This window comes from Canis lupus, chromosome 1, assembly GCF_011100685.1.
Source record: "Canis lupus familiaris isolate Mischka breed German Shepherd chromosome 1, alternate assembly UU_Cfam_GSD_1.0, whole genome shotgun sequence".
Lineage (NCBI taxonomy): Eukaryota > Metazoa > Chordata > Mammalia > Carnivora > Canidae > Canis > Canis lupus.
This window is the reverse complement of record NC_049222.1, coordinates 98,603,830-98,629,070: the sequence shown is the minus strand read 5'-3', so window position 1 is coordinate 98,629,070 and position 25,241 is coordinate 98,603,830. Positions and strand designations below refer to the sequence as shown.

The 25,241-nt window shown below is 40.4% G+C and overlaps 2 non-coding genes across 2 annotated transcripts; both read left to right on the top strand.

The window, feature by feature from the left end:
- The first annotated feature begins 2,218 nt into the window (after positions 1–2,218).
- Positions 2,219–2,296, top strand: MIRLET7F (microRNA let-7f). The gene has a single exon (NR_049237.1). It is a non-coding gene; the product is annotated as a microRNA let-7f (primary transcript).
- A 1,794-nt stretch (positions 2,297–4,090) lies between these two features.
- Positions 4,091–4,215, top strand: MIRLET7D (microRNA let-7d). The gene has a single exon (NR_128854.1). It is a non-coding gene; the product is annotated as a microRNA let-7d (primary transcript).
- The last annotated feature ends 21,026 nt before the right edge of the window (positions 4,216–25,241 follow it).

The following is a 25,241-nucleotide window of genomic DNA, read 5'->3' as shown; positions in this document are numbered from 1 at the left end:
TTAGATACTTATGTTTGGTGAGGATTCAAACATGTTTTAAGTGAGAAAATTGGCTGTCACTCTTAAAAGAACCATGCTGGTGCTGAGGAAAGAATTTGGCTTATATAAGGGCTTGACTTTTTAGGGACAGTCATCTGCATGTTCATGAGCATCTGGCCTTGTAGAATGGGAATGAACTCATATAGTAGTGTAAGTTTGGACATCTAGTACTATCTTCTGTAATTTGAGGCAAGTTCTTAAACTTCACACGAGTTCCCACCCATAGGGATAGAAAAGATGACTTATTGACATGACAGGGCTCACGTGGGGCCCTCTGTATGTTGGATGCATGGTAAATCTTTCCCCTTATTCTCACAGATCATTCAGCCCAATGTACTGATATAACAGTGAGTGAACAGGACCAGGATTTGAATCTTGGTTTTTGATGACTCCAAATGAGTATTCCTGCTGTGAAACATTCCTTTACAATTTGTTTGTTTAATTTTCTTGGGGGTATATCTAGGAGTTGGAATTGGTCATGTGGTAACTGTGTAACTTTCTAGTGAACTGCTAAACTTTTCCAAAACACCCGGCACCATTTCACATTCCCACCAGCAGTATATGAGGGTCCTGTAAGTTTAGTTTCTCTACATTCTCACCATCGCTTGTCTTTTTGATCATAACCATCTTAGTGGATCTGAAAGTGGCATCCCATTGTGGCTTTGGTTTAGATGTCCCTAATGTCTAATTAAGATGTTAAGCATCTTCTTATGTATTTGGCCATTTTTGCTTGTTAATCATTAGAGAAATGTCTGCTTAAATCCTTTGCTCTTCTTTAAAATAGATTGTTTTAACTTCTATATGGTGTGAGGTAGGGGATCTAAATCCATTCTTCCACATGGGGATATTCAGTTGTTCCAGCACTAGTTGTTGAAAAATCTATTCTTTCCCTACTGAATTATCTTGGCAGTGTTGTTGAAAGTCAATAACTAAAGTGATCATTGCTCAGTTCAAAAGTATTCTACAAAGGTGTTAAGTATCTTGGTCTCTACCTTTGACACCCTCATTGCACCTTTCTAGCTGAAAGAAGGATCTTGGTTCCAAGTCAGATACAGTTAATTTTCTCTTAAAAAGACCACTTCATGTTTGTTGTCATGAAATTACATGCATCAGGTTAATTTTAAAATCAGGTTCTCAAGGTGCTTGAGTGCCTCACTTGGTTAGGTGTCCAACTCTTGATCTCAGCTCAGGTCTTGATCTCAGGATCATGAGTTTGATCCCTGTGTTGGGCTCCACACTGTTGTGGAGCCTGCTTCATAAATACTTAAATAAAAATAAGGTTCTCTTTGCATATTTTTAAAAATACCATTCTCTATTTAATCATGAATTATGCACAAGAGAAACAGCACTTCTGGGTTTTGAGGGCATTAGATTTTGTTATTGGTTCTTGTTTTCCTTTATAATGGTTTTTTTTTTCCTTTTAGTTTCTCATGGAAAGATATGTGATTTTATGAATTTTCGTTTCTATCAACTGTAAAAAAAAGTCAGAAATTGATGATAGGTAAGATACTGGAAGAAAGTGCTTTCTGGATCTTATAAATACATAGCATTGGGAGCAGATTTAAAATAATATTAACCAAATAATAGGAAATGAAAGGACTGCATAGATCTTTATGATAGCTAGAACTTAAAATGCTGGTTTTAGAAGGTTCAGTTAAACTTATGTTCAAGTTGAGTGAATGAAATTGTTCTAATACTGTGTTTTCTGCTTTCCTCACACAGGAGACCCAGGGTTACTCAGAAGAAAACATTCCTGTGGTGCTGTTCAGCATTACCCTGGACCTTTCTCTTCACTGTGGGATGAGGTAGTAGGTTGTATAGTTTTAGGGTCACACCCACCACTGGGAGATAACTATACAATCTACTGTCTTTCCTAACGTGATAGAAAAATCTGCATCCCAGCGGCCTCATAGAAAGTTGATACCTAGTTTTACAATGTTTTTAAAGTAACTTATGTAAAAATGCTATAATGCAGCATTTCTTTATGTTGTGAGGTTGCTTGTTTAATGATTAAAATTTTTAACAAGTAGATCAGATGGTAGTGGGGATACTTTCTGTTTCTCTTTTCTGTATATAAGAATAAGTGTATATTTTCATTTGATGCTGATAATTTTGTTGTATTTTTCTTTTGAAAAAGATTACGTTCTCCATTCCAGAAGAAAAGATTGCTCTATCAGAGTGAGGTAGTAGATTGTATAGTTGTGGGGTAGTGATTTTACCCTGTTCAGGAGATAACTATACAATCTATTGCCTTCCCTGAGGAGTAGACTTGCTGCATTTTATCTTTATCTAGATATTAAAACTCAGAAGTTAATTTTGACATTGTTTTATACTTTGTTTATATCAGTTGCTAATTTTTTCTGTTGAAGGATAGTGTACCTACAGTAGATACAATGATCTAATATTTTTTATATTTCACATATGGTTTCAGAAATTTAAAATTAAACAAAAACCTCTGTGTGGAGAGTAAATCTTAATAGGGAACTGAGCCCCTCTGGAATGAAGAATAGGTGCATCGCTCTGCGTCCCGCTGCACGTGTCTGGGGTAGGGTCCTGGGAGGCCGCGGTAAAAACAGATGGGAGAGGCACTGTGTGAGCTGAACTGCAGTCAAGTGTGGGGTTTGGGGTTGCCTTTGACAATGTTGTAAGCTCTGTTTCACTGGTATGTTGATTTGGACAGCTTCACCTCCAGCCTGGGAAATGAGAGGTGGGCTCTGGGTCCTACCTTTGCTCCTGGTAAGTCATGAAGACCTCAGCTTTGCCCCCAAAACCTGTTGGAGCCTGACCTTCACACAGGGGACTGCTCTGAAGCTGTCAGAGGGGGAAATCCATAGTCCATTGTTTTAAAGGAAAACATGAGGATCTTGCTAGAAAGGGCTACTTGAGTTTTAACACCTACTTTGTTGGCCAAACCGTATCCTACATTGGGCCTTTATAATCAAGCAGCACTAAAAGCTCCCTGTAGAAACAACTTGCTGTTTATTTTGTTTTGGGAGAAAAAGAGGCAATGTATGGAGGTGAGGAAGAGGTCACCTCTCCCAAATGTTTCTTCCACCTGTCCCGAATCTTACTAAGATAATTCCAGTGCATTGCCATTGGCAGTAGGAACTTTGCATGAGAGAAAACATCCAATTCTCACGTGATTGCTCTAGGCTGAGTTTATGTTTTTTATTTCATCCTTGGGGTATGGGTGGACACCTGCATGGTCCAGAGTTGTTCTTTGTTATAAACTGGACATAGCAGGGGGAAGACCTTTTACTTTCATTGTCTTTTGCTGTGCCAAAGAAAAGTGGGAATGTTCAAGAAATCCTCTTGGGCTTAATTTTTGTGAAGCTGATAAGTTGGATGATTCTCTTCATTGTGTGGCTAGTGGAGTCATGGGGTTTTGCGGTTTTGTGACATGTGCTGCTCCCGGTGTGGACATCCTGGCCACTCTGCAGTTGGAATGACTAAGGTGTGGAGAAACGTGAATCTGTATCTTTCATTAGTTACACAAGGACCCACTCGTATCCTTACTAGCCAAGCCCAGTTAAGTGAATCAAATTGTGGAGAGCTGCTCCATTCTGTGAAAACACTTAGGAGTGGGAGCTGGCCATAACTAGGAAACAACTGGTGTCCCAGGGGAACTTGGTCATGTGCTCCAGTGAAAGGTGGCAAGAAGCATTTACACATAGTGTCCCCTCATTTCCCAGTGTTGCAAAAGAGGAAAGAGGCTGGAGATTTTTTGTGAGGTTAGATATTTAAATTTTGATGATACTTTGTTTTGTTTTTAAGTCTTTGGCTCCAACAATACATGGTGGGTTGGGAGGTATTAGGCTTCTAAGATTTCCATCTTCTGATAAAATTTCATTTTTGTTCCTTATTGACAATAGGTTTGATTTTAAGGAAATGCATTTGTGAATTTTACCAAGGTCATGGCCAGTAACTTACTGAAAAGCCTCAGTGAAGAAATTCTAATTCATTCAAATTTGAAATAAAACCCAAAGAATATGCCTGATTGAACAGGTTAATTTGAAGTGCATCTGCCAAGTAGAAGACCAGCATGGGAAAGAAATGGGTTCCTAGGAAGAGGTAGTAGGTTGCATAGTTTTAGGGCAGGGATTTTGCCCACAAGGAGGTAACTATACGACCTGCTGCCTTTCTTAGGGCCTTATTACTCCACGGTAACCTGCTCTTTTCACCTTGTTTTGGTGTAAGCATGGTTCTTTCTGCAAGTTTCCTTAGAAATGAAAACATTGCAGGAATACCAGAGGAAGCAATGCTCACATTAATGATTTACAGACAGCAGCATGGCACCAGCATTGGTTACTACAGGTCAGCTAATGAGAATTTAGGACTCTGGAGAATACCTAGTTGCTTATGTGTCACACTTTGAGGTCCCTGGAAAGTTTTGGAAAACAGGTTTTTTGGTTTTGGTCAAGTTCTCGTTTCTGATGTAGAACCTGCCAGCTGTTTCTCCCTTTGTAGCCACTGTTAAACTTGAATGAAGGCATTGAACAAGGCTGAGATCCCTGCTCTTTCCTTCACTGGATTTGTAAATATTTATCTTGCAAAGGTCTGAGTCTGGACTTAAAGCTTAGGGCTGCTCTGGGTGTGCTGTTGCATATTGTGGGAGTCCATCATCACACTGAGCACCAATGTGGTTTGTAACCCTCTGATTGAATCCTAAATGTGTATAAGGGCATTAAGTATCTTTTCAATAAAATACTACTTTAAAACTTGTGGTTTTATACTCATTCTTTCTGGGTATTTTTTGTTTGTCTTTAAAGATTTCATTCATCCATTCATGAGAGACAAAGGCAGAGGGAGAAGTAGGCTCTATACAGGGAGCCTTTTGTGGGACTTGATCCCAGGACCTAGGATCACAATGAGTTGGAAGGCAGATGCTTAACTGCTGAGCCACCCAAGCATCCCTCATTCTTAACTTTCATCTCCATCCTTGCCAAACTAGATGCATTTCTGTATAAGAATTTAGACTTGTTTTAAGATCTGTTAAAGTTCTTAATTTCACCGTTTTATTCACAAGAACTTGCTGATCATACTATGCACAGATGTACATTAATGAAACTAATGTGAGCCATATCTGACATTTCCATTTTTACAAGTGCTTGTGTCTTTGCAGTTCATTACATGGGCTCAGGATGCCCCCACTTTATAGGTGTAATTTTTTTGCATCTATTCAAGCAGACACCACCTTGTAAAAAATCTCTGTCCCACCCCTTTCCCCAGTCTGGTTCAAACATCAGTTGAGCTTGGGATGTCTGCATTAGTATCCCAGCACTAGATTTAATTTATTCCAAACTACTTTGAATAATAATTAAAAGGTTCCTGGGTGGAAGGTTGAAGGGGCTCTCTGGAGTTTTTTTTTTTTTTTTTTTTTTTTTTAAGATTTGATTATTCAGAGCAAAAGAGAGGCAGAGACACAGGCAGAGAGAAGCAGGCTCCATGCAGGGAGCCCAACGTGGGACTCGATCCTGGGTCTCCAGGATCACACCCTGGGCTGCAGGTGGCACTAAACCGCTGCACCACCGGGGCTGCCCTCTCTGGAGTTTTTTATCCTGCCCCACTTAGAGGATGTTCAGGTGAGGAAAGGTCAGGAGGTGGATTCTAGGCCTAGTCTACAACCTCTGACTGGAGCTTTAAACTTCCTGTGTAAATGGAGATAGGTGGACGTGGCTTCTAAGATACTTTTTACATTGTCCTTTAAAGTCTAAGATTTTAAAGATTTCAATTAAAAGGCAAAATGACAAATTTTGTGTACACTGAAAAATGCATAGGGAAAGCGAGAGTGGAAATGATAGTAAGATGGGTGATTTTTTTTTTTTTAATCATTTCAAGATTTTTCTGGTTTTGCTTATAAAAGTTCTAAATTACTTCTAACTGTCCTCATTGGAACGTGCAGGCCATACCACATAGACCTCATTTTTTTTCTTCCATTCTACTGAACTAACTTTTCCAGGTATTCTTGCTCCCCCCATTTTGTGTTTGCTAGTTTGCCTTCCACTGTTGGGGTCTTGGCGGGAGGGGAACCAGAGGCCCATGAGCACTGGCTAGCAGTCTTTTCAGCAATGTTGGGTGATGCAATGGCCTACCCAAGGAAAGCGTCTGCTGGACGCAGGTGCTGGACTCCGACCTCTTGTTTGAAGCTCAGAACAATTTTAGTTGGACTTCAAGGCTAATTTTCCTTGTGTGGGGGTAAAGTAATTGCTGTGAACTGCTGTTAATACCAGAAGAGCGTAGGTTAGAGAAGTAGGTGTGGCTACCCCCAGCCTGTAGGAAGCATCCTGGTCAGCATCTTCAGTTGGAACGTCTGGGCCATCTCTGACCCATGGTCTCCGTCCTCAAGATGTCCCCTCTGTCATGAAGGCTGCTGTGAGCTGGCCACCAGCCTTTTGAAGAGCTTGGCAGTGACCCCTCTATGGGTGGGCCGAGCAGCAGTTGGTTTCCCCAGAAAGGAGAAGGGAGGAGGAGGCTCCCATCCACCCCTGCTGTTAACACCTGGACAGTAGGTTCCCCAGAGGCAGGAGGTTCAGGGGGAAAGGCTGTGGGGCCCACTTCTCTAGGGAGCAGCCGAGCTGCCCAGGAGGCCTGTGGGACTACAGGGCACGTTCCCTCCGCCTGGTACAAACCTGGAGCTAATCAGGCCTTCCTCCCCTTAAATTAACATATTTTGTTTAGAACAGTTTCGGTTCACAGCAAATGGAGCAGAAAGTACAGGGTTCACATACACCCTGCGCTCGCTGCCTAAGCCTCCGCCACCTGACCCTGGTGGGACATCTTTATTTCTCTCTTAGCTGGAAGTGCTCCCAGCCCTGGAATTAGGCCCAGAAGCTTAGCTTGTTGCCCCATGGAAGCAGACACAGCAATGACCAGGGGACGAGTTCTTGGCTCTGAGTGCCAATGTCAACCAGGAAATAAGTGGCAAAAGCAGGTACTTGAAGTGGTCTTTTGACATTTTGTATAAACGTGTCGAGAGGTAAAGCTGGAGGACAGAGGGTAGTGAGTCGCATTGTAGCCACAGAGCAGTGGGAAAGGTGATGAGCTTCTCCAACAGGAAGGAAATCTACCAGTGAGCAGTGAGGTAGGTGGGGATGGGACTGGTGGGTACTGGGGAGGAGCCGCTGCACTTAGCTCCCTGGGACAGGCCTGGTGGGAGCCCAGGGGCAGCGGGTGGCAGGTTTGCTGCCCATCCCCAGGGCAGGGCCTGGCAAGAACACAACGGCTTCTGGGGAGCCTGGGTGCAGGGGGGCATTTCAGCCTGGTGCCCGCAGAGAGGGGCCATCGCTCTTGGTCTCGAGAGGGGTTGTGCCTGGATCCCGCCAGTGAGTGTAAGGAGTGTGGAGGGGATGAGGGATCCTTCAGAAGAAGGTTGTCGGAGAAACTACCCTGCTGCTTACCTTTGAACACGGTTGTGTGTGACCACGAGAGGAAGGGAGGCCACGCCAACCTAGAGTTCTGATGGCCCTGAGCTTTAGGGATGGAGCCAGTGCTTGCCCACCTCCACACTTGAATTCAGGTGAGGAGAATGAGCCAGGCCACAGTGAGTGGGTGTGCTCTCTCCCAGGATCCCACCTAGCTCAGGGACATTCAAGGCAAGCCCCCAGATGTGCTTCCCTGTCGGGAGGAGTGAAGGTGCTGAGGCCATCAGCGAGGAAGGATGCCTGAAGACAATCTCTGGCATCTGGAGGCTGCGGTAGGACCTGAATGTGAACACGACTCATGGCGGGGATTGACAATTACATACGAGGTGTACAATTGGTGGGGTGGGAGCATACTTCATGTAATGATGCCACATACCCACCTCCTAGACCCACCATTTGTGTGTTTGTGGAAAACTCTTAAGGTCTACTCTCAGCAAATTTCAAGTATATAAAACATTATCAACTATAGTCACCATGTACAGTGGATTTCTAGAACATACTCATTCTATAACTGAAAGTTTAAAGTTAACTGTATGGCTAGTATTTCCCCATTTCCCACAAGTCCCAGCCCCTGGCAACCATCATTCTATATTGTAGTTCTCTGAGTTCAACTTTTTAAAATTCCACATATAAGTGATATCATGCAATATTTGTTTTCCTGCATCTAGCTTATTTAATTTAGCATAGTGTCCTCCAAATTTATTACATTATCCTAAGTGGCAGGATTTCCTCCTTTCATATGCCTGTAATAGTTGGTGACACATACATACCGCATTGTGTCCATTCATCTGTCAGTGGGCACAGGTGGTTTCGATAACTGTGGCTACCGTGAGTATTGCTGCAGTGAGCATAGAACAGAAAGCTCTTCAAGATACTGATCTTATTTCTTTAGGATAGATAACCCGGAAGTGGGATTGATGGATCATATGGTAGCTTTATTTTAATTTTTTGAGGAACCCTCGTACTGTTTTCATGGTGATTCCACCAGTTTATATCCCTACCAACAATGCAAAGGGTTCTCTTTTCACCACATCCTTGCCAACAGTTTTTATCTATTGCCATTTAATGATGGCCATCCTAACAGGTGTAGGATATTTCATTATGACTTTCATTTGCATTTCCCTGATAATTAGTGATGTTGAGCACTTTGTAATGTACGTGTTGGCCATTTGTATGCCATCTTTACAGAATATCTATTGAATTCCTTTGTCCATTTTCTTAAAATTCTAATTCCAGCATAGTTAACATACAGTGTTATATTAGTTTCAGATATGCAATATGGTGATCAACAATTCTACACATCATGATAGTTCATGTTCATCATAAGTGTCCTCTTAATCCCTTTCACCTAGTTTACCCCTCCCTGCACCCACCTCCCCATCAATTCTCTATCGATAAGTGTTCTTTGATTTATCCTTTTTTTCTATTTGTCTGTTTCTTAAATTCCACATATGAGTGAAATCAGATGATGTTTGTCTTTCTCTGACTTATTTCACTTAGCATTATACCCTCTAGATCCCTTCCTGTTGCAAATGTCAAGATTTTCATTTTTATGGCTGAATAATATTCTATTGTATAAAGATACCACATCTTTTATCCATTTCATCTATTAGTGGACACCAAAGTTGCTTCCATATCTTGGCTGCTGTAAATAATGCTGCAACAAACAGGTGCATGTATCTCTTTAGATTAGAGCTTTTTTTAAAAAAGGATTTTATTTATTCAGGAGAGACACACACTGAGACGGAGACAAAGAGGAAGAGGCAGAGACACAGGCAGAGAGAGAAGCAGGCTCCATGCAGGGAGCCCAATGTAGGACTCAATACCGGGACTCCAGGAGCATGCTCTGCGCTGAAGGCAGGCGCTAAACCACTGAGCCACCCAGGGATCCCCTGAAATTAGTGCTTTTGTATTCTTTGGATAAATACCCAGTAGTGAAATTACTGTATCATATGGTAATTCTATTGTTTAACTTTTTTTTGTTGTTTAACTTTCTGAGGAACCTCCACACTGTTCTCCAGAGTGGCGGCACCAGTTTGCATTCCCACCCACAGTATAAGAGGGCTCCCCTTTCTCCACATCCTCACCAATATTTGTTTCTTGTGGTTTCAATTTTAGCCATCCTGACAGGTGTGAGGTGATACTGTAGTTTTGATTTGCATTTCCCTGATGATCAGTGATGTTGAGCCTCTTTTCATGTGTCTGTTGGCCATCTGGATGTCTTTCTGTGGAGAGATGTTCATGTCTTCTGCCCATTTTTAAATTGGATTATTTGTTTTTTGGGTGTTGAGTTATAGAAGTTCTTTTTATATTTTGGATACTAACCATTTATCAGATATGTCATTTGCACACATCTTCTTTCATTTTGTAAGTTGTCTTTTAGTTTTGTTTATTGTTTCCTTTGCTGTGCAGAAGCTTTTTAGTTTGATGTAGTCCTAATTGTTTATTTTTGGTGCAGTTGTAAATGGGATTGTTTTCTTAATTTCTCTCTCTACTTTTCATTATTAGTGTATAAAAATGTAAATGATTTCTGTATATTGATTTTGTATTCTGCAACCTTGCTGAATTCAAGTAGTTTATTTGTGTGTGTGTGTGTGTGTGTGTGTGTATAGTCTTTTGGGTTTTCTGTATATAGTATCATGTCATCTGCAAATAGTGACAGTTTTACTTCTTCATTACCAATTTGAATACCTTTTATTTATTTTTCTTTTTGTTATCTGATTGCTATGGCTATGACTCCTAGTACTATATTGAATAAAAGTGGTGAGAGTGGACACATTCCTATCTTGTTCCTGACCTTAGGGGAAGAGCTCTGGTTTTGTTTTTTGTTTTTGTTTTTGTTTTTGTTTTTACCATTGAAGACGATGTTAAGTGTGGGACCTTTAAACCTACTTTGTTGAGGGTTTCTATCATGAAAGGATGTTGAACTTTGTCAAATGCTTTCTCTGAATCTAAAATGAAATGATAATGTCTTTTTTATCCTCCTTCTTCTTGATGTGATGTATCACACTGATTGATTTGCAAATATTGAACCACACTTGCATCCCAGGAATAAATCCCACTCGATTGTGGTGAATGACTTTTTTAAATGTATTGTTGGATTTAGTTTGCTAATATTTTGTTGAGGATTTTTTTGCATCGGTGTTCTTTGGAGATATTGGTGGATAGTTCTCTCTCTCTCTTTTTTTTTTTTTGTAGTCTCTTTTATCTAGTCTTCATTTTGGTATCAGGGTAATCTTGACCTCAGAATAAATTTGGAAACTCTTTGTCGTCGTCATCGTCCTCCTCCTCTTCTTCTTCTTCTTCTTCTTCTTATTCTTATTCTTTTTGCATAGTTTGAAAAATTAGATATTACCTGTTAAATATTTTGGTAGAATGTTTGGTAGAATTTACCTGTGCATCTGCCTGATCCTGGATTTTTGTTTGTTGGGAGTCTTTTTTTTTTTATTACTGATTCGATTTCATTGTTGGTAATTGGTCTGTTCAAATTTTCAATTTCTTTCTGATTCAGTCTTCAGAGGTTATATGTTTCTAGATATGTATACATTTATTCTAGATTGTTTAATTTGTTGACTTTAATTTTTCATAATATTCTTTTATAATCCTTTGTATTTCTGTGGTGTTAGTTTTTTTCTCCTCTTTCATTTATCATATTGTTTGAGTGCTTTCTCTCCATTTTGATGAGTCTGGCTAAAGGTTTATCAGTTTTGATCTTTTCAAGGTATAGGATGCTGATTTCATTAACCTGTTCTATTGTTTTGTTTGTTTGTTTTTCAGTTTCAACATCGTTTATTTCGTCTCTACTCTTTATTTTTATTTTTTTAAGATTTTATTTATTCATGAGAGACATAGAGAGAGAGAGAGAGAGGCAGAGACACAGGCAGAGGGAGAAGCAGGCTCCCTACTGGGAGCCCGATGCAAGACTCAATCCGGGGTCTCCAGGATCACACTCTGGCTGAAGGTGGCACTAAATCACCCAGCCTGCTGGCTGTACTCTATTATTTCCCTTCTTCTGCTGGCTTTAAGCTTTGTTGTTGTTTTTCTAGCCCCTTGGTTATAAGGGTAAGATTAGGTTGTAAGATGTAAGGTTAGGTTGTTTATTTGAGATTCTTCTTGCCCCTTGAAGTAGTCTTGTATTGCTATATACGTCCCTCTTGGGACCACTTTTGCCACATCCCAAAGTTTTGGACCATTGTATTTTTATTTTCACTTATTTCCATTTTTAAAAATTTCTTCTTTGATCTTCTGGTTGACCCATTCACTGTTTAGTAGCTTGTTATTTAACCTCTATGCATTTGTAGTCTTTCCAGATTTTTTCTTGTGGTTGATTTCTAGTTTCATAGCATTGTGGTCAGAAAAGGTGCATGGTATAACTTTGAGCTTCTTAAATTTGCTGAGACTTGTGGCCTAATATGTGATCTATTCTGGAGAATGTTTCATGTACACTTGAATGTGTGTTCTGCTATGTTAGGATAGAACATTCTGAACATGTCTGTTAGATCCATCTGGTCCAGTGTGTACTTCAAAGCCACTGTTTTCTTGTTGATTTTGTTTGGATGATCTGCCCATTGATGTAAGTGGAGTGTTAAGTTCTCTATTATTGTATGAGTATTGATTAATTTCTTTATATTTGTTATTAGCTTCTTTATGTATTTGGGTGCTCCCATGTTAAATGCATAGTTACAATTGTTATATCTTATTGTTTGATTGTTCCCTTTGTGATTATGTAGTGTCCTTCTTTCTCTCTTATTCCAAGTATATTTGTTTTAAAGTCTATTTTGTCCAATATAAGTATTGCTTCTCCAGCTTTCTTTTGGCATTCATTTGCATAATAAGTATTTCTCCATCCCCTCACTTTCAATCTGCAGATGTCTTTAGGTCTGAAATGAGTCTTTTGTAGGACAGCATATGGGTCTCGTTTTGTTTGTTTTTTTAACCCACTCTATAAACTTGTGTCTTTTGATGGGAGTGTTTAGTCCATTTACATTCAAAGTAACATTTTTAAAAATTCCAGTATAGTTAGCATACAGTATTATATTAGTTTTAAAATGCTAAAAGGGAAAAATCTACAGAAAAGTCATTATTGATAGGTATGTATTTATTGCTATTTTATTACTTGTTATAGTTGTTTTGAAGTTCTCTGTTCCTTTCTTCTCACTCTCTTTTTTCTTTGGATATCCATTGCTAGTTTTTTTTTTTTTTTTTTTTTTGTGGTTACCATTAGGTTTATATGTAACATCTTCTGCATATAGCAATCTATATTAAGTTGATCATTTAAGTGTGAACATTCTTTACTCATACCTTACATCCCTTTGTTTTGTGACTCTTTTGATTGATTTTCACAGAGATACTTATTTTCAATGCTTTTGTGTCACCTACTTTTCTTACTCCTACTTATGGTCTTTCTTTTCCACTCAGAGTCCCCTTTAACATATTTCGTAGGGCTGGTTTAGTAGTTTCTAATTCCTTTAACTTTTATTTGGGAAGTCTTTATTTGTCCTTCTATTGTGAATGATAGTCTTGCTGGATAGGGTATCCTTGGCTGCATGTTTTTTCCTTCAACACTTTGAATATATCATACTACTATTTTCTGGCCTGCAAAGTCCTGCTGAAAAATCAGCTGATGGTCTAATGTCCTTTCCCTTGTATGTAACTGTTTTCTCTCTTGCTGCTTTTAAATTTTCTTTATTGCCACTTCCCCCCCCCACCACCATTTTAGTTCCTTGCTGTGGACTTCCTTCGGTTGATTTTGTTGGGGGCGCTCTGTGGCTCCTGGGGGGGGGGGCGCTCTGTGGCTCCTGAATTTGGATTTCTGTTTTCTTACCCAGATTTGGGAGGTTTTAAGTTATTATTTCTTCAAGTAAAATTTCTGCCCCCTTTTCTTTTTCTCCTCCTTCTGAGATTCCTATAATGCAAATGTTACTACTCTTGATGGTGTCATTGAGTCTGTTTTCATTTTTTATTATTATTTTTTCTCTCTTCTGTTCAGCATGATTGCTTTCCATTTCTCTGCCCTCCAGGTCAATGATCCTTTCTTCTGCTTCCTCTAGTCTAATATTTATTCCATTGGGTGTATTTTTAATTTCAGTTATTCAGTTCTTTATTTCTGGTTTGTTCTTTTTTATGTTTTCTCTTTGTTTAGGGTCTCACTGAGGTCTTCTACGCTTCTCAATTGAACATACTACTTATCACTGTTTATTTTAGCTCTCTTGCTATGATTTTGTTCTTTTTTTTTTTTTTTTCCATTTGAGATATATCCTTCTCTCTCCTTATTTTGTTTAACTCCCTGTGTCTGTTTCTCTGTGTTAGGAAATTCAGCTGTGTTTCCTGCTTTTGAAAGTTATGGTCTTATGAAGAAGAGAAGGGCCCTCCTGTAGAGCCCTGCAGTGTAGTGTCCTCTGCTCACTGAATCTGGTGCTTCAGAAGTATGTCCTATGTGTGTTGTGCATGCCCTACTGTTGTGGCTTGTGCTTGTCTTTAGACCAGTCACCTGCAGTGGATCTCTTTGCCATTGTTGAAGGCAAGGTTTGGTCCCTTGTTGTTAGTGGGTCAGCCTCGGGCTCCCTTGCAGTTGAATTGAGTCAGACTAAGTCTTTGCCAGAGATTCAGTAGCACAAAACTGCAGGGCCTGCAGTCAGAGCCGGTGTCTGATCCTACCTTACTGCCAAGACCTCAGTTGGACTGCTGTGTGTGGTTTTCTTCCCCTCTCTCTAGGGCAGGAGTCACTTGGGAGTGGTGCTGGCCCCTATTGGGGCTGCTTGCACACTGCTAGGTTTGTGGCATCACTTTGGATGGGCTTGGCCAAAAGGTGTATTTAAGAATGCAGGTCCACAGGAGAACATGAGGGTAGGATCCAGTGCTAGCAAGGTCCACTGGTCTGCTGTGAGAGGATACCTGGAACTGAGGCCTGGCTATGGAGGGCAGGTCCACAGGAGAATATAGGGCAGTGCATGCAGTGTTAACAAAGTTTGTGCTCGTCTGCTGTGGGAATGAGGTCAGCTGGAGGAGCTGTGTCCCCTGGGGATCACAGGGGCATACTGTTAGCAGGTAAGGGGGAGCATGTTGGTGCTTCACTGGTTCCCAGAGGTGTCTGTGTGTCAAGGCTGGGGAGGGGGAGTTTGGGAGGGAAATGGCACTTGCCAGCTCTTTTTTTCTTGGAGAAGTCTCCCAATGATCCCTGTCCCCTCAGCACATGCCCTGAGAGGAGTAAACAAATGTCCCTCCCGTATACCCCAGGTGTTTATCAAACTGCTACTTTTTTACTCTATCTCCACAGGGCTGTAGGTTGTGCTATCTTTTTAAGGCCAGGGACTCAGTTTTCCATCACCCTCTAGCTCTTCCAGAGATGAGACTATGATTTTTAAAGTCCCAGGTGCTAAAATCCACAGATTGTAAAAACTCATGAAATTCAGCCGCTCTGGTTTTCAAAGCCAACTATTACGGGATTCATCTTCCTCCTGTGGGTTCCCTGTGCCTGGATACCTGGTGTCAGGTCTGTTCCTCTCCTTTCTCTGCACCCACACCATCTCTCCCTTCTAAGGACAGTCCTGTGTGTCTGCCTTTCCTACCCTGCTCCATGTGGCCTCTTCTCTACATTTAGCTGTGGAGAGTCTCTTCTACCAGGCTTCAGGTCATTTTCCGGATTATTTACACTCATTTGGGTGTAATCTAGTCATATCCATGGAATAGGGTGAGCATAGAGTCCTACTTTGCCATCTTCCCTAAAAATCTCCTCTGCCTATTTTTTAATCAGAATATTTTGCAATTGAGTTCCTTCTGTATGTTGGATATTGACCCTTTGTCAGATAGATGGTTTGTAAATATTTTCTCCCATTCTGTAGGTTTCCTTTTCATTTTGTTGATTGTTTCTTTTGCTGTGCAGAAGATTTTAATTTGGTGTGGTCCCATTTGTTGATTTTGGCTTCTGTTACTTGTGCTTTCATGTCATCCAGAAAAACACGGCCAAGACCAATGTTAGGTAATACTCAAATTTGTATGGAACCACAAAAGACTGTGAATAACAACCAAAGCAGTCTCGAAAAGAAGAACAAATCTGGAGGTGTCACAATCTCAGGTTTCAAGATATACTATAAAGGCACAGTAATCAAGACAGTATGATATTGGCACATTGATAGATCAATGGAACAGAATAGAGAGCCCAAAAAGAAACCATACCTATGTGGCCAATTAATCTATGTAAGAATATACGATGGGAAAAGACAGTCTCTTCAACAGATGGTGCTGGGAAAACTAGACAGCTACATGCAAAAGAATGAAACTGAACCACTCTTACACCATGCACAAAAATAAACTCAAAATGGACTAAAGACCTAAATGTGAGACCTGAAACCATAAAACTCCTAAAATAAAACATAGGCAGTAACTTCTTTGACATCAGCCATAGCAATGTTTTTCTAGATAGTTCTCCCGAGGCAAGGGAAACAAAAACAAAAATAAACTTGGGACTACATCAAAATAAAAAGGGTTTGCTTAGTGAAGGAAATGTAAAAAAAAGGCAACCTACTGAATGGGAAAAACATTTGCAAATGATACATCCTATAAGGGGTTAATACATAAAAATATAGGGGCACCTGGGTGGCAGAGTTGATTGACTCTTGGTTTTGGCTCAGGTCCTGATCTCAGTGTCCTGAGATTAAGCGCTGCATTAGTCTCTAAGCTCAGCATGGAGTCTGCTGAAGATTCTCCCTCTCCGTCTGCCCCTCTTGTGCTCTCTCTTTCAACTAACTAACTAAATCTTAAAAATCTTAAATCTTAAAACATATATATATATATATATATATTACACAACTCAACACCAAAAAACAACAACAAATAATTCAGTTAAAATGGACAGAAGACCTGAAGACACATTTTCTCCAAAGAAAACATCCAGATGGCCAACAGACACATGAAAAGTTGCTCAACATCACTGATCATCATCAGGGAAATACAAATCAAAACTGCAGTGAAATACCACCTCACATCTGTCAGAATGACTAAAGTCAAAGATAAGAAACAAGTGTTAGCAAGGATGTGGAGAAAAAGGAACACTTGTGCACTGCTGGTGGGGATGTAAATTGGTGCAGCCACTGTGGGAGACAGTATGGAGGTTTCTCAAAAAATTAAAAATAGAAATACCATATGATTCAGTAATTCCACTACTGGGTAAAAGGAAAACAAAAACACTAGTTTGAAAAGATATATGCACTCCTGTGTTTATTGTCTACTGTTATATATCTCACGTAATATATACATATATATCACATAATGGATATATGGAGCCATAAAAAATGATAACATTTTGCTATTTCTGACAACACAGATGGACCCAGAGGATGTCATACTAAGTGTAATAAGTCAGACTGAAAAAGATAAATACCGTATGATTTTACTTATATGTAGAATCTAAAACACAAATTAATACATACACAAAAAGCAGAAACAGATCCATAAATACAGAGCAAATTCGTGGTTGCCAGAAGGGAGGAGGATGGAGGGATGGGCAAAATGGGTGAAGAAGGTACAGGCTTCTAGTTACAGAATGAATAATTTGGGCACCTGGGTGGCTCAGTGGTTGAGCGTCTGCCTTCGGCTCAGGGTGTGATCTCAGGGTCCTGGGATCCAGTCCAACATTGGGCTCCTCACAGGGAGCCTACTTCTCACTATGCCTCTGTCTGCCTCTTTCTGTGTGTGTCATGAATAAGTAAAATCAATCTTAAAAATAAAAAAGAATATTCTCGGAGGTGAAAGGTACAGGAAATAGTCGGTGTGTGATAGTGTTATATGGTGACAGATGGTAGCTATACTTGTGGTGAGTATAGCTATAATGTCTGGAGTTGTTGGATCACTATGTTGTGCCCTTGAAACATAACATTGTGTGTCAACAATAGGAAAATAAAGTGACTCTTGTCAATGATCTGTGTCCCTCTGTTTCCTCTAGGAGTTTCACAGGGTCAGGTCTGTCCTTCTGTTTCAACTTGAAGGACTTTGAATGTTTCTCGTGGGCAGATCTAGTAGTAATGACCTCCCTCAGCTTGTTTGGGAATTCCTTAATTTCTTTCTTATTTTTAAGGAACAGTTATGCAAGACAAAATTCTCAGTTGAAATTTTTTTTAGTGTTTATATTGATCCTCCTGATGGTGTCCTGTAAGGCCCTCATATTCTAGTCACTTTTTCTTCATTTTTTTTCTTTTTGTCCTCAGACTCAGTAATTTCAAATGACTTGCCTCAAGTTCACTGATTCTTCTGTCCAAGTCTGCTGATGAACCTGTCTAGTGAATTTTTTGGCTCATTGTATTTTCAGCACTGGAATTACTTTTTGGCTCCTTTCTATTACTATTTCTTTGTTCAGTATTATTTTGCTCATATGTTATTTTCTTGATTTCCTTTAGTCTTTGTCCAAGTTTTCCTTTAATTCTGAGCACATTTAAGACACTTGTTTTAAGGAGCATCTGGGTGACTCAGTGGTTGAGCATGATCCTGGGGTCCTGAGATTGAGCCCCCTATCGGGCTCCCTGCATGGAGTCTCCTTCTCCCTCTGTCTCTGCCTCTCTCTGTGTGTCTCTCATAAATGAATGAATGAATGAATGAATGAATGAATGAATGAATAAAATCTTTTAAAAAGCCACTTGTTTTAAAGACATCGTCTAATAAATAAATAAATAAATAAATAAATAACATCGTCTAGTAAGTCCAGAACCCGTGTTTCTTCAAGGATGGCTTCTGGAAATTTTATTTTGTTGTTTTGAACATGCCCTTAGTTTCTGTGTATGCTTTGTGATATTTTGTTGGAAATTGGGTGGAAGGGAAAACAGCCACCTCTCCTTGTCTTTGCAGACAAACCTGGAAGAATTTGGTAATTAGCAAGGCATGTCCTTAGCCTTGAGATCTGTCCGACATGAAACTAATACCTTCTCCAGGTTTTTTTCTGACATGCATATTGCTTCAGCCATATGTGTGCAAATTTTCCCTCCAATTTCTCCAGAATAAATGACTGCTCTTAAATATGTTAATTTCCCAAAGGGTCTCACCAAAGCCTCTTAGGGCCTTAGATGTTCTTTTGCCCATAATTCTTGCTGCAGTGTCCATGGTTCTGCATTTTCATGTGTTATTGTGTCCTCCACTACCTTCAGTGACTTCTGCCAATTCTGAGCTATGCTGTTCCCTCTCTGTGCTCTGACTCAGGCATGACAAACCAGTCAGTCAGGTAGCCCACAGGCTAGTCCTTCTGGCTTGAGGGAGGGAATAGAGGATTGGTTTATTTCCTCTAAAACAGGCTATGAAAAAAAATAAAAAATAAAATAAAATAAAATAAAATAAAACAGGCTATGCACCTGGGAGAAGATGGGGTGAGAATGAGTTTAAAATGCCACAACATTTCCTACCATTTCAGTGTGTTTTTTTCTTCACTGGGCATTTGCTTGGTTGTGGTAGTTCAGTTTCCAGAGCTCCTGTAAAATTACATTAATCAGTCTCTAATTGTATTTTTAATGTTTCCTTGGGAAGATGAGGGCCTGGAGCTTCCTAGTCTGCCATCTTGCTAACACTGATTTATTTCAGCCATTCTAGTTGGTATAGTTATATTTTCTTGTGATTTTAATTTGTATTTCTATAATTAATAATGTTGAACATGTTTTCATGTGCTTATGTATCATCATCATTTCCTATTTAATGAAATCTCTATTCATATATTTTGCCCATTTTCTAGTTGGCTTGTTTTTCTAATTTCAGAATTTTAAAATATATTGTAGATAGGAATCTTTTATTGAGTACATCATTACTAAGTATATTCTCCCATCGGTAGCTTGTCTTTTCTTCTTTTAACAGGGTCTTTCACTAAAGCAAACTTTTTTATTTTGATAAACTCCAATTTATCATTTTTTAAATTATTTTTATCAACATATTTAAGAATTATTTGCCTAGCCCTAGATCTCAAAGATTTTATTCTATATTTTTGGTAACATTTCATAGTTTTATATTTTACATTTTAGTCCATTATCCACTTTGAGTTAATTTTTGTGGAAAGTGTGAGGTTTGGGTTGATTTTATTTTTGTATTTTGCCATTCCTTTACTTTTCTACATAGTCTATAATGAGTTTGTCTAAGTCTTCAAAACATACAGCTGGGATTTTGATAGGGATTGTATAGATCATTTCGGAAAGAATTGATATCTTCACTATTTTGTGTAACCAGAACATTTAAAAAATCTTATTTATTTCCCTTAGCAGAATACTCTCTAGCTCCATCCATGTCATTGCAAATGGCAAGATTTCATTCTTTTATGGCTGAGTATATTCCATTGTTTATGTATACCCCACATCTTCCTTATCCATTCATCAGTCAATGGACATTTGGGCTATTTCCATAATTTGGCTATTGTAGATGCTGCTGCTATAAATATTAGGGTTATTGTATCCCTCTGAATGAGTATTTTTCTAACCTTTCAGTAAATGCCTAGTGGCACAATTGCTGGATTGTAGGGTAGTTCTATTTTAATTTTTGAGGACGCCCCTCCACACTGTTTTCCAGAGAGGCTGCACTGGTTTGCATTCCCACCAACACTGCAAGGGATTTTCCTTTTTTCCTCATCTTTGCCAACACGTTTTGTTTCTTGCGTTGTTGACTTTAGCCATTCTGACGGGTGTGAAGTGATATCTCATTGGAATTTTTTTTCCATTGGAGTTTTTTTTTTTTTAAGATTTTATTTATTTATTCATGAGAAACACAGAGAGAGGCAGAGACACAGGCAGAGGGAGAAGCAGGCTCCCTGCAGGGAGCCCGACGTGGGACTCGATCCTGGGTCTCTAGTATCACGCCCTGGACTGAAAGCAGCAATAAACTGCTGAGCCACCGGGGCTGCCCTCTGTTGGGAGTTTTGACTTGTATTTACCTGATGATGAGTGATGTTAAGCATTTTTTTCATGTGTCTGTTGGATATCTTTTTTTTTTTTTAAAGATTTTATTTTATTGAGAAAGAGAGTGAGTGGGGGTGGCAAGGGACAGAGGGTGAGGGAGAGAGAGTCCCAAGCAGGCTCCACACTCCACACAGAGTCTGATGAGGTGTTCAATCTCATGACCCTGAGATCATGACCTGGACCAAAATCAAGAGTCAGATGTTTAACCTACTGAGCCACCCAAGCACCTCCATCTAGATGTCTTCTTTGGAGAAATGTCTGTTCATGTGTTCTGCCCATTTTTTATTGGAATATTTGTTTTCTGGATGTTGAGTTTTGTAAGTTCTTTATATATTTTGGATACTAACCCTTTGTTGCATAGATCTCTTACCAATATATATCCCCAGTCAGTAGACTGCCTTTTAGTTTTGTTGATTGTTTCCTTCACTGTCCAGAAGCTTTTTATTTTTATGAAGTCCTAATAGTTTATTTTTGCTTTTATTTCCCTTGCCTCAGGAGACATATGTATAAAGAAGTTGCTACAGCCAGTGTCAAAGAAGTTACTGCTTGTGTTCTCCTCTAGGATTTTTATGGTTTCAAGCCTCTCATTTTGGTCTTTAATCCATTTTGAGTTTATTTTTGTGTATGGTATAAGAAAGTGGTACAGTTAATTCTTTGCTGCCCAGTTTTCCCAACATCATTTGTTGAAGGACTGTCTTTCCCATTGGAAATTCTTTCCTGCTTTGCCAAAGATTAGTTGACCATATAGTTGTGAGTCCATTTCTGGGTTTTCTCTTCTGTTCTGTTGATCTATGTGTTTATTTTTGTGCCAGTGCCATGCTGTCTTTTTTTTTTAAGATTTATTTATCTATTTGAGAGAGAGAGCGAGAGAGAGCGCACATGAGTGGGAGGAGGGACGGAGGGAGAAGGAAAGAGAGAATTCCCAAGTAGACTCTCCACTGAGCACAAAGCCTGACATGGGGCTCAATCCCATGACCTGAGATCATGATCTGAACTGAAATTACAAGTCAGACACTTAACAGATTGAGCCACCCAGGCAACCTAATAGCACTCTGTCTTGATTACTAAAGCTTTGTAATATAACTTGAAGTGTGGAGCCATGATTCCTCCAGATTTGCTTTTCATTTTCAATGTTGCTTTGACTATTTGTGGTCTTCTGTGGTTCCATATAAAATTTAGGGGATGCCTGGATGGCTCGGCAGTTGGGCGTCTGCCTTTGGATCTGGGATCGAGTCCTGCATTGGGCTCCCTGCAAGGAGCCTGCTTCTCCCTCTGCTTATGTCTCTGCCTCTGTGCATCTCTCATAAATAAATAAACAAATCTTAAAATAAAGATGAAATAAAATTTAGGATTGTTTATTCTAGTTCTGTGAAAAATGCTGCAGGTCTTTCGGTAGAGATTGCATTAACTCTATAGATTGTTGTGGGTAGTATAGACATTTTAACAATATTTCTTCCAATCCATGAGCATGGAATGGCTGTCTTTTTTTTTTTTAAGATGCATTTATTTATTTTAGAGAGAGAGAGAGAATGTGAGTGGGGGGGGGAAGGGGGAGAAGGAGAGGGGGTAGAGAGAGAGAATTTTAAGCAGGCTCCATGCCCAGCATTGAGTCCAACACAGGGCTTGATCTCACAACCCTGAGATCATGACCTGAGCTGAAATCAAGAATCAGATGCTTAAAAAATCTTAACACTATTTTTTCACTCTTTACCTTTTGTGTTTTGATTTGAATATTTTCTGTTGATTTGCATTGAGTTTTCTATTCTTTCCTCTGCTTGTATAATGCTGGTACGTCTGTTGAAAGGTTTTTTTTTTCTTCTCTGATGTATATTTTATTTCTAGTGTTTCTTTTTGGCTCTTTTTGAGGAAAAGACGTTTTCAACTGTATGCTAAAATTCCCCACTGTTCCTGTTGTCCTCTCTTTCCACTAGATTCCTTAAAATAGTCGTCGTAGTTATTTTAGTTCCTGTTTGTTCCACTATTGGGGCCAAGAATCTTTCCTGTGTTGAACTTAACAGCTGTAGAGGCTACTGCCTCCCATTTCTTGTAAGACCCTGAGTGTCTCAGAGCCCCTTCAGCCCTCCCACTGTGCCCAGACTTCAGCAAACACTGCCTGCCCCCTTGGCCAATTTTCTTGGCTCCCTGACCTAACCCCCACTCTGTGGGCCACCACTGCCCCATACCCAGTGTGATGGTCAGAGTTCCTGTGGAGTTCTTCTGTTTTTTTTTTTTTTTTTTTTTTTTTTTTTTTTTTTTTAGGAGTCTCTGAGTGTCTGTGCCTCAGAGGGAGTCTCGTTTGGTTCTGTTGCTCGCCCCCAATCTTTCTCAGGAGCACTCAGTGAAAGCCTATTGAAAACAGCTGTATGATGGCTGTAGGCTCCCTTTATATCTGGGCTGCTGAAGATTCTGAACTGTTAAACCAGCCCCATTTGGCCTTTGGAAACTCTTCCTACCCATGCTTATGGCACCCTTCTCCTCTTCTTGCTGCTCTTCCAATAATAAAATAACGGGAATGCCTTTTCTTTGAAGAGGACACTGTCACTTTTTGTATTTTAGCTTTAGGTTTCTTGGTGACCTCAGCCTTCTGATGAGCTAAGCCACCATTATGTTGTTGTTATTGTTTCAAATTTTTGCTTAAATTCTGGTTACTTAACATATAGTGTAATATTGGTTTCAGGAGTAGAATTTAGTGATGCATCACTTACATACAACACCCAGTGCTCATTACATCACATGCCCTCCTTAATGCCCATCCTCCAATTACCCCATCCCCCCATGGACCTCCCTCTGTCACTCCTTAGTTTGCTCTCTATGGTTAAGAGTCTCTTATGGTTTGCTTCCCCTTTCACTTTTTTTCCTTCCCATCATTTTTTTTTAAACCTATAATTTTGTAGCGTATCTGGCTTTTGTTGTTATTGATCTTAAGGGTAGGAGGGATGGTTCTCCATGACTTTATGTCCTAAGCAGGAGTGGGCGCTCCTGATGTCTCCCGAGTCTAAGTCCCAGTTGATGCTGAAGTCCAGGTGCTACTGCCACCCCATCATCCTGCCATCTTTCCCTTTCGCTTAAACTGAGGAGGGTCTGGTTGACCTCACTACAACCCCATGAGCCCTAAGAACAGTGGGAAAGCACTATGGAAGGCTGTGCAGGAGTGGCACTGCACTCCACCACAAATACCTCTGCTTCTGCTTCTCTTCTTGCAAAGCAGGGAATTTAAATTCTGCTTACAGATCTCTTGGGAGATTCTTCTGGAGTATAGATGTGAATGAGCTCTATAAAATTTACAGTCCACATATATATGTTACTGATAATGCTAGAGTGCTTTTTTTTCTGCTGCTGCTTCACAATCCTTAGAGTCCTGGTCTCCTCTCCACTGGTACTTCCATGTTTTGGTTCAGGCCCATCATTTCTCACTTGAAGTTTAGTATCTGATAGATGCCCTGGATGAGCACATTAGGCATCTGTGCTATTCTTATTACGGATGTGGCCTATGGATTCCCGCTACCACCTCTTACCAGCTGTGTGGTGTTAGAGAAATTGTGCAACATCCAAAAGCCCTGATTTATTTGTAAACTGGGAATAAAAAGTAGCATATAATCCCACAGAGTAATTGTAAGAATTAAGTACTATGTTTGCCACACATGTCTGTCACATTGGAAGTGACCTGCCCAAGGCCATGTGGTCAGTTTGCATCAGGACTAGGCTGGAGCCCACATCTGGGAAGCCTACAGCATCATTTGGAATCACTGAGTTCTGTGGTCTCTGATCGGCTTCCCTGGGCTCTCTGCCTCACCTTTGCCTCCTGTTCCAAAAGACCATGCTTTTTAGGTCTTTCTCCTGCCTCCAAACCTTTGCTGGTTCTTCAATGCAGGAGTCTCTCTAGCTTAATTATCTTAGCTTTCAAGTGCCCTGACAGTCCTGCACAAAACTTACCTGTCCGTTAAGCATGCTTTGTTGTTAGGGTTAGTCCATGCATGCTCTGGCTGTGTCTCAAACAGTTGGCAAGCTAAGGTCAGGCAAAGACAGAGGAGCCTGTCGCGGGTTGTGTGGGAGAGAGCATTTCTAGGGGAGAAATAATGGGAGCAGAGGCCAGGAGGCAGGTAAGCAAGGGGGCATGTGTGGGAAGCAGGGAGTAGGCTGCGGTGGTACATGAAAGATGTGTGTCATGGAAGGTGAGGCTAGAGTATCACCCTCAGCTGGACTGTTTGGACCATAAGTGCAGGTCTAGGATACCCAGCTCTTAATAGTAGGTGAAGAGGACGTGGTCTGAAAGGAAGATACGTGGCCCTCTGTATTCTCCTAGTTTTGCTCCAACTTCCTCAGAGGTCACTCAGCCAGAGTAGATTCTAGATGTCCCCCTCCTCCTTTGTTCGCCTCGTGGGCTCTGCGAGGCCCAGCCTCACCCATCATCAGAAAGATGATGTCTGTACACTCACATTGCTGAGACACTGTGGCCTGAAGACCGAAGAATGGCACAGACTATGACCAGAAGGTCTCAGCTTCTCCTGCCTGTCCACATAGATCTCTCTATGCCTCAGTTTCCTCAGTTGTAAATTGGGGCTAGCAGCACCTGCTTTGGAGGGGCCCTATATGGATTAAATGAGATAATTTAAGAAAAACACACAGCATAGGGTCTAGCATGGAGCCAGCCTCCAGGAAAGTCTTCTGCCCTGGGCTTCCCATGGCCAGTCTCCCCTCCAGCATGTCCCACTCACAGTGTAGCTCGAGTGCACGAACCAGCTTCTCTCTCCTTGTCAGTGTGTGGGCATCGCCTGAGAGGGAAGCTACTCCATTCCTGCCTTCAAGAAATCACACGTGACCCATGCGCAGAGCAGAACTGAGATGACTGGCTGTCCAGGTTTCTAGC